This window comes from Pinus tabuliformis, chromosome 5_1, assembly GCF_031772625.1.
Source record: "Pinus tabuliformis cultivar Carrire ecotype Pingquan chromosome 5_1, CPIR1, whole genome shotgun sequence".
Taxonomy (NCBI): Eukaryota; Viridiplantae; Streptophyta; class Pinopsida; order Pinales; family Pinaceae; genus Pinus; species Pinus tabuliformis.
In genome coordinates, this window is record NC_142305.1 from 730,470,670 (window position 1) to 730,486,296 (window position 15,627).

Consider the following 15,627-nt stretch of genomic DNA (forward strand, 5'->3'; position numbering starts at 1 on the left):
ATGCCTTGGAGGGATTCCATATCCAACACCGAGAAACAAGGAAGGTTGTGTACAACCGAGATGTGGTGTTTAGAGAGGTGAAATATGTTATTAAGCATGAAGTCCTACCAAAGGAACCTAAGAATATAGAGTTTGAGATAAAGGAGGAAGAATCAAACTCTACAACAGAAGAGGAATCAGAATATGAAGAGCCACAAACTCCAGTTGTGAGAAGATTAGTTCGAGAAAGAAGGCAACCAGAAAGGTATAGTTCATCTACTTTTTGTTCAAATTTTTCTTCATCTATTACTGATGATGATCCCAGAACTGTGAGGGAAGTAGTAGATTCAGAGGATGGAAAACTCTGGAAAGAGTCCATGGTTGATGAAATGGCATCTTTACACAAAAGTGAGGCTTGGGATTTGGTGGATATGCCAGCTGGAAGGAAACCCATTGGCAGCAAATGGGTGTTTAAGAATAAGATGAATGCAAAGGCAAGGTGGAGAAATACAAAGCTCAATTGGTAGCAAAAGGTTATTCCCAGGTGTTGGAAATTGATTTTGGTGATATTTTTTCTCCTGTTGCCAAGGTAGCTTCTATTATATTACTTTTATCTATTGCTATTGCTTTTTATTTTGAGTTAGAATAGATGGATGTGAAAACAACATTTCTTCATGGGGATATGGAAGAAGAGATCTACATGAATTAACCTGAAGGCTTTGTAGTGAAGGGTAAGAAATAACTGGTATACAAGTTAAAAAAGTCTTTGTATGGGTTAAAATAGTCACCAAGGATGTGGTATCAGAAATTTGATACATTTATACAACTTGGCTTCACCAGAAGCAAAGAAGATCACTGTGTGTATTTTAAATTAATTGGTGACCATGTTATTTATCTAGTGTAGTATGTGGATGATATGTTGTTGGTTGGAAATGACAAAGAAATTATTTAAAATTTTAAGACCCAATTGCCCTCCAAATTCAACATGAAAGATCTTGGTGCTGCAAACTATATTTTTGGCATGGAAATTAAACGAGATCGGGAAAATATGAAACTTTGGTTAAACCAGAGGAAATTTTTCAAGACAATACTACAGAGGTTTAATATACAGGATAGTAAACTAGTGAAGGCTCCTATTCTTGTAGGTGTAAAGTTATCTATTGAACAATGTCCTAAAGACATAAGAAGAGGAAGAGGACATGTCCAATGTTCTGTATGAAAGTGTAGTAGGTAGCATGATGTATGAAATGGTTTGTACTAGACGAGACATTACACATGTAGTGGGAGTATTGAGCAAGTTTATGCCAAAACCAGGGAAGGAGCATTGGACAACAGTGAAGTGGGTTTTTAGGTATTTGTGTGGCACTAGTAATTATGGTTTGTGCTACCAAGGAAGACCAGGATTAGATAGAGTTTTGGACATCCATGGCTTTGTTGATGCAGAATGGGCTGGAGATATGGATCAGAGAAGATCTACAAGTGGGTATGTTTTTAACCTATTTGGTAGTGCAATCAGTTGGATGATTAAGAGACATTATGTAGTGGCACTTTCAACTACAGAGGAAGAATACATGGCAACCACTTATGCAAGCAAGGAAGAAATTTGGTTGCAGATATCCAGGGGAAAATATTTGTGTATATATGTTTTATGTTTTATGCTCTCGCCATTGTTTATTTTCTATTTTTTATAATTCATATGTAGGTAATTTCTGTACGGGGTTAAAACCTTCACCAAATCGATCTCTACCCAAGCTATCCAAGGCACCATAAACTAGTAACTCAACCCACAACCTTCTAGGGCTCTAGATTGTTTGTCCAACCTGGCTCCAAGGACTAGTAACTCAACCCACCAAGGGCTCAAATTAGCGTTTGTCCCAACCTAGGCTCAAGGACTAGTAACTCAACCCAAGATTTTCTAGGGCTTCCAGAGTGTTTGTTCCAACCCACAACCATAAGGAACATCAACACAAATCAAACAAACAATCAAGTGGAAAACCCACAACACCATGGTTATCCAAGAAATAACAAGGTAAGGCTAAAACCATTGCCAATCCAGGAAATCCTCCATGCCAATGACAACACATAACCAGATAATCACATGCATATGCCATGCATCCAAAAATCAACAAAGAGATCATACATGAAACTTGTTACCTACAAATAAATCCATCTATAACTATTGATCCACCTATTCCCTTGTGCTTTCCTTATTTTCTTTGCCTTATTTATCCAAATCCAAGGTATGCTAAAGTTCTCCAAGAATGCTCCAAGAGTACTCTATGTGTGAAAGAGTATGAGAGAATGAGAGAATAAATGAGAGAGCTAAATACTGAATTGAAAAAAGCTGTTAACTGATCATCAAAAGCCTTTTTATCATTGAGGCCTCTAGTTTCTACATTTTCGTCTATTTTCCTTCAATTTCTCTCTCATGCAAATTCATGACTCTTCATCTTCCTTTTCTCCTATTTTCCTTTATTTAATAAATAAAATCCCAATTATTGCCACTATGCTTTTGCCTATGCTATTTGCAATTTCCATAGCCATTTATTAAGCACCAGTGATACGCATCACTATGTTTTTCCCAACATTCAACTTGGAATATGTGCCCCATGACCTTCGTCTTATTTTTATTTACATAGGAAATCAACTAGGGGTTGTCACAGTATACGAGAATTATGACTACACAACTGATGAGTAGAAGATCAAATTGTTCCCTTCCACTCTTAATGATGTAGCCCTTCGATGGTTCATGAGTCGAGAAGGGGCAACTTCACCTCATTGGCGCAAATGCAACAATATTTCAACAACGAGTTCCAGGATTATTGGATAGCAAGAGACACTAGAGTTGTTATATTCAGAATGAATCAAGGAGTAGATGAATAGTTGAAGTATTTTGAGGAAAGATTTTAGTTGACTTACAGAAGAGTGCACAATTGCACTCTAGAGCTTGATTCCTTGAACTTAGTCCTACTACTATGAGTTATGGAAGAACTAATGGATACACTCAACCTACCATCCAATGGATTCCTATATATTCTCAACTATGATGATATCACAATGATATTAAAAAATCACTCAAGCACTGCTAGAAAAAGAGGCAGAGAAAATAGAAATTTAGTAAGTCCCTCTTCCTCCTCTATTACTAAGAAATTAGATAGGAGGTATGCTAAAGGACGTGAAGAATGAGATATTACACACATTTTGTATGTAGATGGACACACTACAAGTCAAAAGGAAACAAGAAGAAGAAAAAAGGACATTAACTATATTTTCCCCTAAATGCACTAAAAGACACCCTAGGAATAAGTGTCCTCTAGATGTCATAAAAATGTGTTATGTATTTGAAGAAAACCAATCTACTAAACAATGTCTATCTTTTGGAGGTTTGAAAGTTTTATACCAAGGAGTGAAAGGGAGTATGGAGCAACTATGCTTTATCAATAAAAAATAGCCACAATCCCCCAGGAAGTTTCAATAAAGTATGAACCACCCCTATCCTTTCAATACAAATTATAATGCACACTATAAATCTTTGTGTCGTGCTAACCCTTCACCATAGTCTATGCCCACCCATGGCCTTATTCTCACCAAAATGGTATTCCTCCTTTCCATCCATATCTACATCAACCTCCTCAATGGGGTAATCCATCTCCAGGATGAAGGCCCTAGGTAGCCCAATCACCTGCCTTGATGCCTCCTCCTCCTCCTCAACAACAAGTACCACAAAATAACCCTCCAAAAAAACCTCATATTCCTTCCCAACCAAACCCAATTCCCAACAATAAACAGGCTCAACCAACCTAGATTGGGGAAAACGCCTATCCAACTTATGTTGTAGAGATTCAATAAATCAACCTTTAGTATGGGAAGCTCCTTCCAGATGCTTACCCACCTTCCCTAACATAAAATCCAGAGAAAGAAGAGGAAAATACCATACCTCAAGTCACCCAAACAAAGCCTCCCTATCTTGAAAGGTTGACCACCTACAAAGCACACACCCTAGAAGAAGCTAAACTTCTAGGAGAATTGAAGAATTTGTGTGTCAAGATCCCTCTCCTTCAAGCCATCAAGGATGTTCCTATCTACAATAAGTTAATAAAAGAGGAATTTCTTAGAAGGATCAGGAGGAGGAAAAGATATGCCCCCATTATCAATTCCATAGGGCAATTAATTGATATTATGCTTGGGAGAGTCATCATCCCCAAGTACTTAGATATTGGGATCTCAGTGGTAGTTGTCCACATAAATGATATTATAGTTCCTAACAATATCATTTATTTGGGAGTGGAAATAAATGTCATGACTAAGGAGACAATGCTCAAAATCAATCTCCAATAATCTCTAAGGAAGACCACCATAATGCTACAACTTGTTGATAGATCCACCATAACACTATAAGGCATCATTGAATATGTTATGGTCTTTATTGATTCATGGGAGTATCCCATTGATTTCCTTTTCCCTGAGCCCAAGAACAAGTTTAATGGACACCCTCTCATCTTAAGAATACCTTGGTTAGCCACTGTTGATGCCTACATCAACTGTAGAGATCGAAATATGACTATTACCAATGGGAAATATAGAAAAAAACTTGTATCATATCCACTTACCCAACCTCTTGTTGAGCATGAATTTCCTATTTTGGTAGAAGAGGAAGAAGAAGAGGAATCTTTTCTATCATCATCCTACCCTATATGTACATTGTAAACCACCATTGATAGTAGAAAAAATTATGAACATAATTCGATTGATAAATTTCTGCAAGATAAGTACCCTGCTACCATGAATATTGATGGCTTACAAGATGAATCTATAGAATAACTTGGCTATTATCAAGAAAGTTCATGGGAATATTTGATAACTATTGGTTTTGAGAAAAATAATGTGAAAACCATATAAATAATCCCCTCCAAAAACTTGAAAATAAACCACTTTCTCTCTGCTAATCAAGAAGATCAATTTCTCGTTGTCTTGAAATAACATGTTGATGCATTCACACAGGAATATAAAGGTATCAAGGGAGTACATCCTTATGCATTCACTCACCATATATATATCAAGGAGGATCATACACCTATTCACTAGCCATAAAGCCAAATGAACCCTACATTAAAAGACATTGTGAAAGATGAATTATAGAAATTATTGGTTGCTAGATTCATCTACCCATAGTGAATGCATATATACCATAGTCACTATCTCTAAGAATAATGGAAAATGGAGAATCTATATTTATTTTGAGAACTCAACAAAGTAATTAGAAAGGATCATTTTCCTTTGTCCTTTATTAACCAAGTTCTTGATGTCCTTGGACAGAAAATGTTATTATCTACTTTGGATGGGTTCAATGGGTACAACCAAATCTAGATCAACCCTGAAGATTAGGATAAAACCACCTTCACATGTCCATGGGGAAATTTTTCTTACAAATTCCTTTCATTTGGTCTGTGAAATGCCCCTATCATCTTCTAGAGGGTCGTGTTGAGTATATTATCTAACCTTGTGAAAGATTTAGTGGAAATATATATGGATGATTTTACATCCTATGGGGATGATTTCCAAGAGGCTCTCTCAAACCTATATAAATTCTTGTAGAAGCGTAAATAAATGAACCTCTCCCTCAACCATGAGAAGTGCATGTTTGTAATGAATGAAGGGATTTTCTTAGGGAAATTTCTCTCTTTGAAATGAATCCAAGTGGACCTTGTAGGTTTTAACCCTGTACAACAATTACCTACATATGAATTCTAAAACACAGAAAATAAACAATGCAAGAGCATAACACATAAAACACATATACGCAGTGATTTTCCCATGGATCCCAGAACTGGGACTACCAGCTTGATTTTTCATTATGTTCCTTTCAATGTTATAATACATATTTATACATGCCGAAGCATCCAATAATATGGACCGAAAACCATCGCGTCCAAAAACATGTGTGAAAATCATGCACAAAACCATAGGTGGGTCCGCCCATCCTAACATAGGGTCCAAAACCAAAATTTTCCAGGGCACTGCCCCAAACCCCATAAACTGGGCTTACGAGTATGCCTTAAACCCCCTGTGACCCCCCCCCCCCCCCCAACTACATAATCGGTGCAAAGAAGGGGTGCTCCGCCCCCCCTCTAACTTGCCGGTTAACTACGTGGGCTAGTCGTGGAAATAATATAACACAACCCAACATTCTCCCACTTGTTGTTTTCTTTCCATAGGGGGCCACAAGAGAGCTTTAGTCATTTTTCCAGCCCTGAAACGTCCATTGTCTCTCTACACCAAGAGAACTTCTCAGAGCTCACAGATTTTGTCAATGCATCTGCAGTATTCTTTAAAGTGTCCACCTTTACCAGCAACACCTTTTTGTCTTCCATCATATCCCTCACTAAGTGATATTGAACATCAATGTGCTTTTTCTTTAAATGATATGTAGGGTTCTTTGCCAAGAAAATTGCACTTTGGCTGTCACAGTCTATCCTTATAGCTCCCTGTACTAACCCCATACTTGAACACAATCTCTACAACCAAACTACTTCCTTACTTGCATGAGTGGCTAACATGTATTTTGCCTCTGTAGTTGATAATGCCACTACAGATTGTTTCTTACTCATCCAACTGGCTGCACCTCCAAATAGGTTAAACACATACCCACTTGTAGATCTTCTCTGATCCAGATCTCTAGCCCAGTCTGCATCAACAAAGCCATGAATATCCAACATTTTGTCCAATCCTGATCTTCCTTGGTAGCACAAATCGTAATCACTAGTGCCATGCAAATACCTGAAAACCCGCTTCACTATTGTCTAGTGCTCCTTTCTTGGTTTTGACATAAACCTGCTCAATACTCCCACTGCATGTGCAATGTCTGGTCTAGTACAGACCATTGCATACATCAGGCTACCAAATGCACTTGCATATGGAACACGTGACATGTCCTCTTCCTCTTCTTGTGTCTTGGGACACTGTTTAGCAGATAACCTCACACCTACAGGAATAGGAACCTTCATTGGTTTACTATCCTGCATATTAAACCTCTGCAGTATTGTCTCAACATACTTCCTCTGGTTTAACCAGAGCTTCCTCTTTGCCCAATCTCTTTTAATTTCCATGCCCAAAATATAGTTTGCAGCACCAAGATCTTTCATGTCAAATTTGGAGAACAATTGGGTCTTCAAATCTTGGATAATTTCTTTGTCATTTCCAACCAGCAACATATCATTCACATACAAGACCAGATAAATAACACAGTCACCAATTAATTTAAAATACACACAGTGATCTGCTTTGCTTCTGGTGAAGCCAAGTCCCTATATAAATGTATCAAATTTCTAATACCACATCCTTGGTGACTGTTTTAACCCATACAGAGACTTCTTTAACTTGCATACCAGTCCTTTCTTACCCTTCACCGCAAAGCCTTCAGGTTGCTTCACGTATATTTCCTCTTCAAGATCCCCATGAAGAAATTTTTTCTTCACATCCATCTGTTCTACCTCAAAATCAAAAGCAGCAGCAATAGATAAAAGTAATCTAATAGAAGTTACCTTGGCAATAGGAGAAAAAATATCACCAAAATCAATTCCCGACACCTGGGAATAACCTTTTGCTACCAATCGAGCTTTGTATTTCTCCACCTTTCCTTCTACATTTGTCTTCTTCTTGAACACCCATTTGCTGCCAATGGGTTTCCTTCCAGTTGGCAACTTCACCAGATCCCAAGCCTCATTTTTGTGCAAAGATGCCATTTCATCAACCATGGCCTCTTTCCAGAGTTTGCCATCCTCTGAATCTACTGCTTCCTTCACAGTTCTGGGATCATCGTCAGTAATAGATAAAGCAAAATTTGAACAGAAAGTAGATGGAATATACCTTTCTGGCTACCTTCTTTCTCGAATTGATCTTCTCACACTCGGAGTTTGTAGCTCTTCATCTTCTGATTCCTCTGTAGAGTCTGATTCTTCCTCCTTAAGCTCAAACTCTATCTTCTCAGGTTCCTTTGGTTGGACTCCATGTTTAATAACATCTTTTACCTCTCTGAACCCCACATCTCGACTATACACAACCTTCTGTGTGACTGGATTCCAAATCTTATAACCCTTTAAACCATCCTTATACCCAATAAAGATGCACTTTTCAGATTTACTATCCAACTTGGTTCATTTCTCCTTTGGAACATGTACATATGCATCACATCCAAATACTTTCAGATGTGAAAGAGAGGGTTTCTTACCAGTCCATACCTCTTGTGGAGTCTTATCCTCCAACGCTGATGAAGGTGACCTATTGACCAGGTAACATGCAATATCCACCGTCTCTACCCAGAATTCTTGTCCTAACCTGACACCACTGAGCAGGCTTCTTGCCCTTTCCATCAATGTCTTATTCATTCTTTCTGCAACTCCATTTTGCTAAGGTGTATATGGAGTAGCCTTCTGTCGTGCTATACCACACTTCTTACATAATTCTTTAAATTCCTTGCTGCAAAAGTCTCCACCATTATCTATCCTTAGCACCTTTATCTTCTTCTCTATCTGATTTTCCATGAGAGCCTTAAATTCTTTAAACTTGTCAAAGGCTTTAGAGTTCTTCTTAAGGAAATATATCCATGTATTCCTTGAGAAGTCATCTATAAATGATACATAGTACATAGACTTACCCAGTGATGGAACCTTCATAGGTCTAAACACATCACTGTGCACAAGTTCTAATATTTTTTTCACCCTCTTACTACGAGAGGGGAAACTCACTCGATTGTGCTTCCCATATACAAAATTTTCATAGAAATCAAAATCTAGAGAGCTATTACTCATACCTTCTACCATACCTTTACCATGAAGTATTCGAATGCCCTTCTCTCCAATATGTCCAAGCCTTTGATGCCACAACATGGTATTCTCTCCAGAGACCACTAGACTTTCTGCTCCACTTTCAGGAACCACAGAACTGTTTCACCCATCAATAGCAGTGCTACCTTGCAGCTTATACAGAGTTCCAATTTGAACTCCCTGCATCAATACCAGTGCTCCCTGAACCATTTTGTAGGTATCCTTGTCAAACACTACTTTTACACCTGCATCATCCAGCTTGCTTACAGAAATTAGATTTCTGGCCAATGCAGGAATATGCAGAACACCTGGAAGTGTTCTAACCCTTCCACCTTGCAACTTCAACTTTACTCTTCCACGACCAATGATTCTAGCCTTCCTATCATCCCCTAAGAAGACATCACCACCATCATATTTCTCATACTCATAGAACCACTCTCTATGGGGAGTGAAGTGATGCCTCATGATATACATGTGTACTTGAAGAAGCCAAGTACACATCTCCACCTTCATCTGAGATGGTTTTTGCCTCTACAGAAGGAGCATCATCAGATCCCTTTCCTTTACCAAGAGATTTAGATTTACAGTCCCTTTTGTAGTGCCCTTCCTTTTCGCATTTCTAGTACACCACCTTTATAGGTTTTCTTGGAGATTTAGATCTCCCACTTGATGGCTTATTTTTGTTTCTGTTCTGGGACTATCCTCGTATAGATAAGGCATCACCATTCTGGCTCTCCATAATTTTTTGTCTCATCTCCTCTGCCAGCAAGGATGAGACTATTTCATCAAACTACAAGGCAGTTGCATTGCTACCTATTGCAATAACCAGACTATCCCATGAATCTAGTAGAGAACACAACAAACTGATGCACTTATATTCATCTGAAATTTTAATATCAATGGATGCCAACTAACTTACCATAGTATTAAATGCATTTAGATGCTTTGTCATCGAGTCTCCATCTTTCATCCTCAGGTTATATAAATTTTTCCACAGGAATAGTTTATTCACTAGAGACTTAGATTGGTACAAAGTCCCTAACTTGTCCCACAAAGCCTTCGCCATAGCTTCCCCTGATACATTCAGCAATACTGAATCTAAGACACACAATTGTATTGTGCTCTTTGCCTTCCGATCCAACTTCTTCCATTCTTCATCGGACACTCCCGTTGGTTTAGTACTCGGATCTACTGCGATCCACTGATCTTTATCCACCAACAGATCCTCCATGTTGAGTTTCCACAACTCAAAACTCTGACCATTAAATTTCTCAATCTCTATCTTTCCACTGCTCGCCATCTTCTTTCACCACCAAAATCGATCTCGCAGATCTCCCACTAAACAGGGTCTTCCATAGGCCTGAGCAAAACCCCTCAGCAACAAGGGCGTCCCCTTGAAGCCAAAACTGCTCTGATACCAAATGTAGGTTTTAACCGTGTACAGAAATTACCTGCATATGATTTCTAAAACATAGAAAAATAAACAATGCGAGAGCATAACACATAAAACACATATACACAGAGATTTTCCCCTGGATCCCAAAACCGGGACTACCAGCTTGATTTTTCATTATGTTCCTTTCAATGTTATAATACATATTTATACATGCCAAAGCATCCAATACCATGGACCGAAACCATTGTGTCCAATACCATGGACCGAAAACCATCGTGTCCAAAAACATGTTCGAAAATCATGCACAAAACCATAGGTGGATCCGCCCATCCTAACATAGGGTCCAAAACCAAAATTTTCCAGGGTACTCCCCTAGACCCCATAAAGTGGGGTTACGGGTATGCCTCAAACCCCCTGTGACACCCCCCCACTACATAATTGGTGCAACGAAGGGGGGCGCAGCCCCCCCTCTAACCTGCCATTAACTACGTGGGCTAGTTGTGGAAAGAATATAACACAACCCAATAGACCCTGACAAAATAGCCATCATAAAAAAGGTTCATGTTCCTAAATACCAGAGAGATGTCCAATGTTTTTTAGGCCTTACTAGATATTATCAAAGATTCATCAAAGAATTCTAACAATATTTCTTCTCCTTTATTTTCATTACTAACAAAAGATGTAGAGTTTCGTTAGACAGATTTATGCTAATAAGCATTTGAGTAAATTAAAGAAAAAATAATGACAACATCTATCCTCAAAGGTCCAAATTGGACTTTGTCCTTCCATATCCATATAGATGCATCAAATAAGGTTTTTGGGGCTAACACTAAAGAAAAAAAGGTAAACTTCTCTATGCCATTTATTTTATCAAAAAAAAAAAGTCCAAGGATGAAATTAACTATACAGTTACTGAAAAAGAACTCCTTGATGTTGTACATTCTATAAATAAATTTAGACATTACATTACTGGCTATCAGGTCCTTTTACATACTGGACATGCAATGATAAAATAAATAATGCATACACTAGATGTGAATGTTCACATAATCAAATGGTTACTATTATTGCAACAATTTGGTTTGACTACAATTGAAAAAATTGGAAAAAAGAATGTTGTTACAATTTTTCTTTTAAGACTAACCTTCTCTACAAATGATGAAGAAATTGTGGATAACCAACTCCCTGATGAGCATCTTTTTACCATATCACTTATATCTCCATGGTTCGTTAACATTGTCAACTTCCTAGCTACTAACAATTTCCTCCTCAATTGTCTTCAAGGAAGAAAAGTAATATTGTCAAAAAAAGCACTTCCTACACTAGAATTGGGAGAACCCTCTTCAAGTTAGGAGAAAATTAAATCTTAATAATATCTGTGAGGGAATATTAATTTTATGACATCCTCTTAACTTTTCATGATGGGCCTTGTGGGAGCCATTTTTTTGACAAGAGGACAACCTACAACATCCTACAAGTAGGATACTATTGGCCAACTCTTCGCAAAGATGCCAATAGATATATTGTATAGTGTCATGAATGCAAAGGGATAGGGAAAATCACTTGGAAGGATGAAATACCTTTACAACCTCAAGTTTCTTTTGAGCCATTTAAGAAGTGGGCATGGAATTCATTGGTCTTATTGATCCTCCATTTGGATAAAATATATACATTATTGTGTGCACTGACTACCTGACTAAGTGGGATGAGGTGAAAGTAGTAAAAACAATAACCAATAGTAAACTATTTGAGTTTCTAAGTGAAAACATCTTCTATAAGTTTGGTTTTCCAAGAGAATTGCTGACAGACTAAGGCTCTCAGTTCACCTCCAATTTGATTGAGGGAATAATGAAGCAACACCACATCTAACACTGTAAGTGTACTCCATATCACACTCAAGAAAATGGACAAGTGGATGTGACTAACAAAGAATTAAAGAGCACTATGGCCAAGGTGATCGAGAATAACAAAAATGATCGGGCAGGGAGACTTGTTGAGGCCACCTGTACCTACAAGTACATCACATGGAATTCCACTACTGGGTTCACCCTCTATGAGTTAGTGTATGGAGATAAGGCCTTATTATCTATTGAGTTTGAGTACAACAAATTGAGGATGGTATCCCTACTCAACATGGATCTCACCAAAGCAAATGATGAAAGGTTGAAACAATTAAATGTACTTTATGAATATAGGATGCAGGAATTATTGCATACCAAAATGGTTCAATTGCAAAGAAAAATATGTCCTAACAATCAAATCAAACTAGAGCCTTATAGGTGGGTGATTGGGCCCTCTTGTGTGTCTCGAGGTTTAAGGATTTGAAAGGGAAGCTCATGACCAAATGATTGGGGAATTATTTGGCTGAAGGGTTCTAAGGATTTGAAAGGGAATCTCATGACTAGATGATTCAAGCTTTATCTGGTTGAAGAATGCTAAGGATTTGAAAGGGAAGCTCATAAGAAGATGATTGGGGATTTGTCTGGTTGAAGAATGCTATGATAATGGATCAGTCAGGATCAAAACTATAGATGAAGAGTAGATCCATTTTTAGTAAATTGTTATCAGTTGAAATTCTACAAGAAGCCCCCCTCTATGATTGGATTTATTAATTCAATAAGTAAGGAGTTAAATTTTATCGAGATTCTAAAAGCTCCCAATCCATTTAGCCACTGACCATAAAGAAAGAAAGAAATAAAAAGACAAAAAAAGAAGAAAAGAAAAAAGAGAAAAAAACATCCCTCAAGTGAAAAACTTCCCATGAGGCACTTGAGGTAGATTCATTAGTTGAAATCCTCTATGAGGTGGCCTATGAGTCTGAGAAAAAAATAATAATAAAGAACTCCTAGTGAAAATCTCCTCCAAGGAGCTTGGGGTAGACCTATTGGCTAAAAACCTCCATGAGGCATCTAGTGGGCACCAAAAAAGAAAAAAAGAAGAAACAGAGAAAAAAAAACGAAAAAAATGATAAAAGATTGTGTTTTTATCTTACCTTGATTTGTGTGCAGTTATCACAGAGGAAAGGACCAACAAAGTGGATCAATCAGACTATCCGACAAATTCAGACAAAGGCATTAAGTCATGCATTTTTAGAGGACACAAACAATTCCCCTACACCATTTTCCATCATCATCCATCATCGATAACATCATATCCACATCTCCAAATATTTTCCATACATTTCTCTCCACTTCCCTAAATTTCTACAAGAAAGTTTTGTAATGCTACATTATAGCCTAGATATGATAAAAAAGTATAGATCGAGGAACCACTTCGCATATAATCTAGGGAAAAACACTAGAGGCATTCTAACACCTAGATATTCCATCAATATGCATTACATCCTAGTTTCTCCTCCATTCTTCACCATTCATAATCATGAAGCTACTCAAATTCTTTATTTTTCCATCATAGTCACAATCAAAAGCCTCTCTATCACCATCATCAAATCCTCCTTTGATTATCAATACTAATTGATGTTTCAAAATAGTGGTTTAATTATCATTAAGGATCTTTGTGGTTGCTATAGGAAACTACATACTCCTATAGTAGCCTACATATTTCCTGAGAAAGATCACAACATGTACATATCTATATTAGCATTAGCAGTTAGGACACCAATAACTCTCAAAATGGTCCCGAGAAGCTATAGGACTTCCTATAGAAGGATACAAGATTATATATTCAACCAACAACATCATGAAAACACCTACAAACACATCAGAGCAAACTCCAACATCATGAAAGGTGAAAAATTAGGTATGAGGATTTGATACACTTATCCTTCGAATTCATTTGAGGCATTGGGAAACATCATGAGTGAAAAAGGTGAATGATTTTATAGCCAAATAGACTAGTAGAGGTCTTGGAAAATCTTGTCATAAAAATCCATTCAGACTAAAAGTTGTCCTCACATGTGAGGAGGTGAATAATTAAAAAATTAGGCGATCATTTGAAAATTAGGATATTTTGACAAGGAAAAGTGTTAGTATAAGGACACTAAGATCAACGAAGGTAGGTGGGGGAAGCTCAACCACTACATGCTGATTTTTCTCTCATCCACCACCCAACATCATCTTCACTTAACCTTGGATCAAATCATCTTGCCACCTATTCTCATTCCACATTCTCCATGCATCCAAGTATTAAACATCCTCAATGAAGTCTGCCATCACTATAGGAGAATGTTACAAGATATCGAGTCCAAAATATTTGAACTACAAGAATGATTCTTTAACAAGCTACATGAGACAAAAAATTCAGCTACAGGACAGAGGACATCACTAGAAATTGTCACAAAGCTGAACAAGATGAGAAATGAAGTTTTCCTAAAAAATCATGAGTCTGACATCTTTCCATTACCTCATTCACATCTGTCACTAGGATTGTTGGTTGATTAATTAAATTTATTAATTAGTAGATTTTTTGTGTTAAGGTTATGAATTTACAAAGGAACAATCAATCAATATTTTGTCTTCAAATATGAAGAATGATTTAAAGGATAGAGTGATAAGTTATTTTTAAGAGTTGTTTGGAAGTTGTGCATTTTCCTTAGCTAATTATCTACTACCATAATAAAACCCTAATTCTTGTAGCAACATAGAAACAACATTTCCTTAAAAAAATTGTCCAAAAATGTGAAAAGTTGTGTCATATAATGGGGGGAGGATTCAACAGGAGGGAACCAACTAATACCACTCAGATTCATTAGGATCATGAGGTCATGGACATCCTAGAAAACTGTCATTGACTAGGGTTCTTTGAAAAACTTACATGATATGATGATGAAGTAGACTTAGAGTTTTCCTTGAAGATACAACATCCTAAGGGATATGAAGTAATCGCTACAGTGAAAGGGTTGATAATATACATTGATGAGGACTCGTTAAGTAGGGTCACTACCCTTCCAAAAAGTGAAACTCAAGTTTCAACTTTTGAAAAATATTTGGGCACCATGGCACACCTATCTTTAGAGGTAGTTAATTACAGGTAACCCTACTCCTTATTCCTGAAAGATAAATGGTGTAGGTTTCAGATAAACATGCTTGCACAAAAAGGGGCTCTCACTCTACAAAAGGTGAAGGACTTCATTGAATTTTGTTTACAGTGTAGCATAGAAGATAAGGCCAAGGTTGTTAATTTTTACCTTCACAACCTTGTGCTTCTAGATATAACCATATGTGACCCAAATCCATTTTCAGGGAATGCATAGTTAATGGTCATATTGTAGTGGCTACAACCACCCTCCAAAATTTTGGCTTGTGTGCAAAATTTCGGAGCCTACCTAGGATCCTATGATCGATTATCCTTGGTCGCGTGTTGGTAAACTGATGATTTCAAGCTCCCCTCCTTGATCTTAAGAGTTTTCCATGTTCTCATCTTCATGCAACATGTGTCATATTTGAGCATAGGGGTTGTTGTTTTTCATAC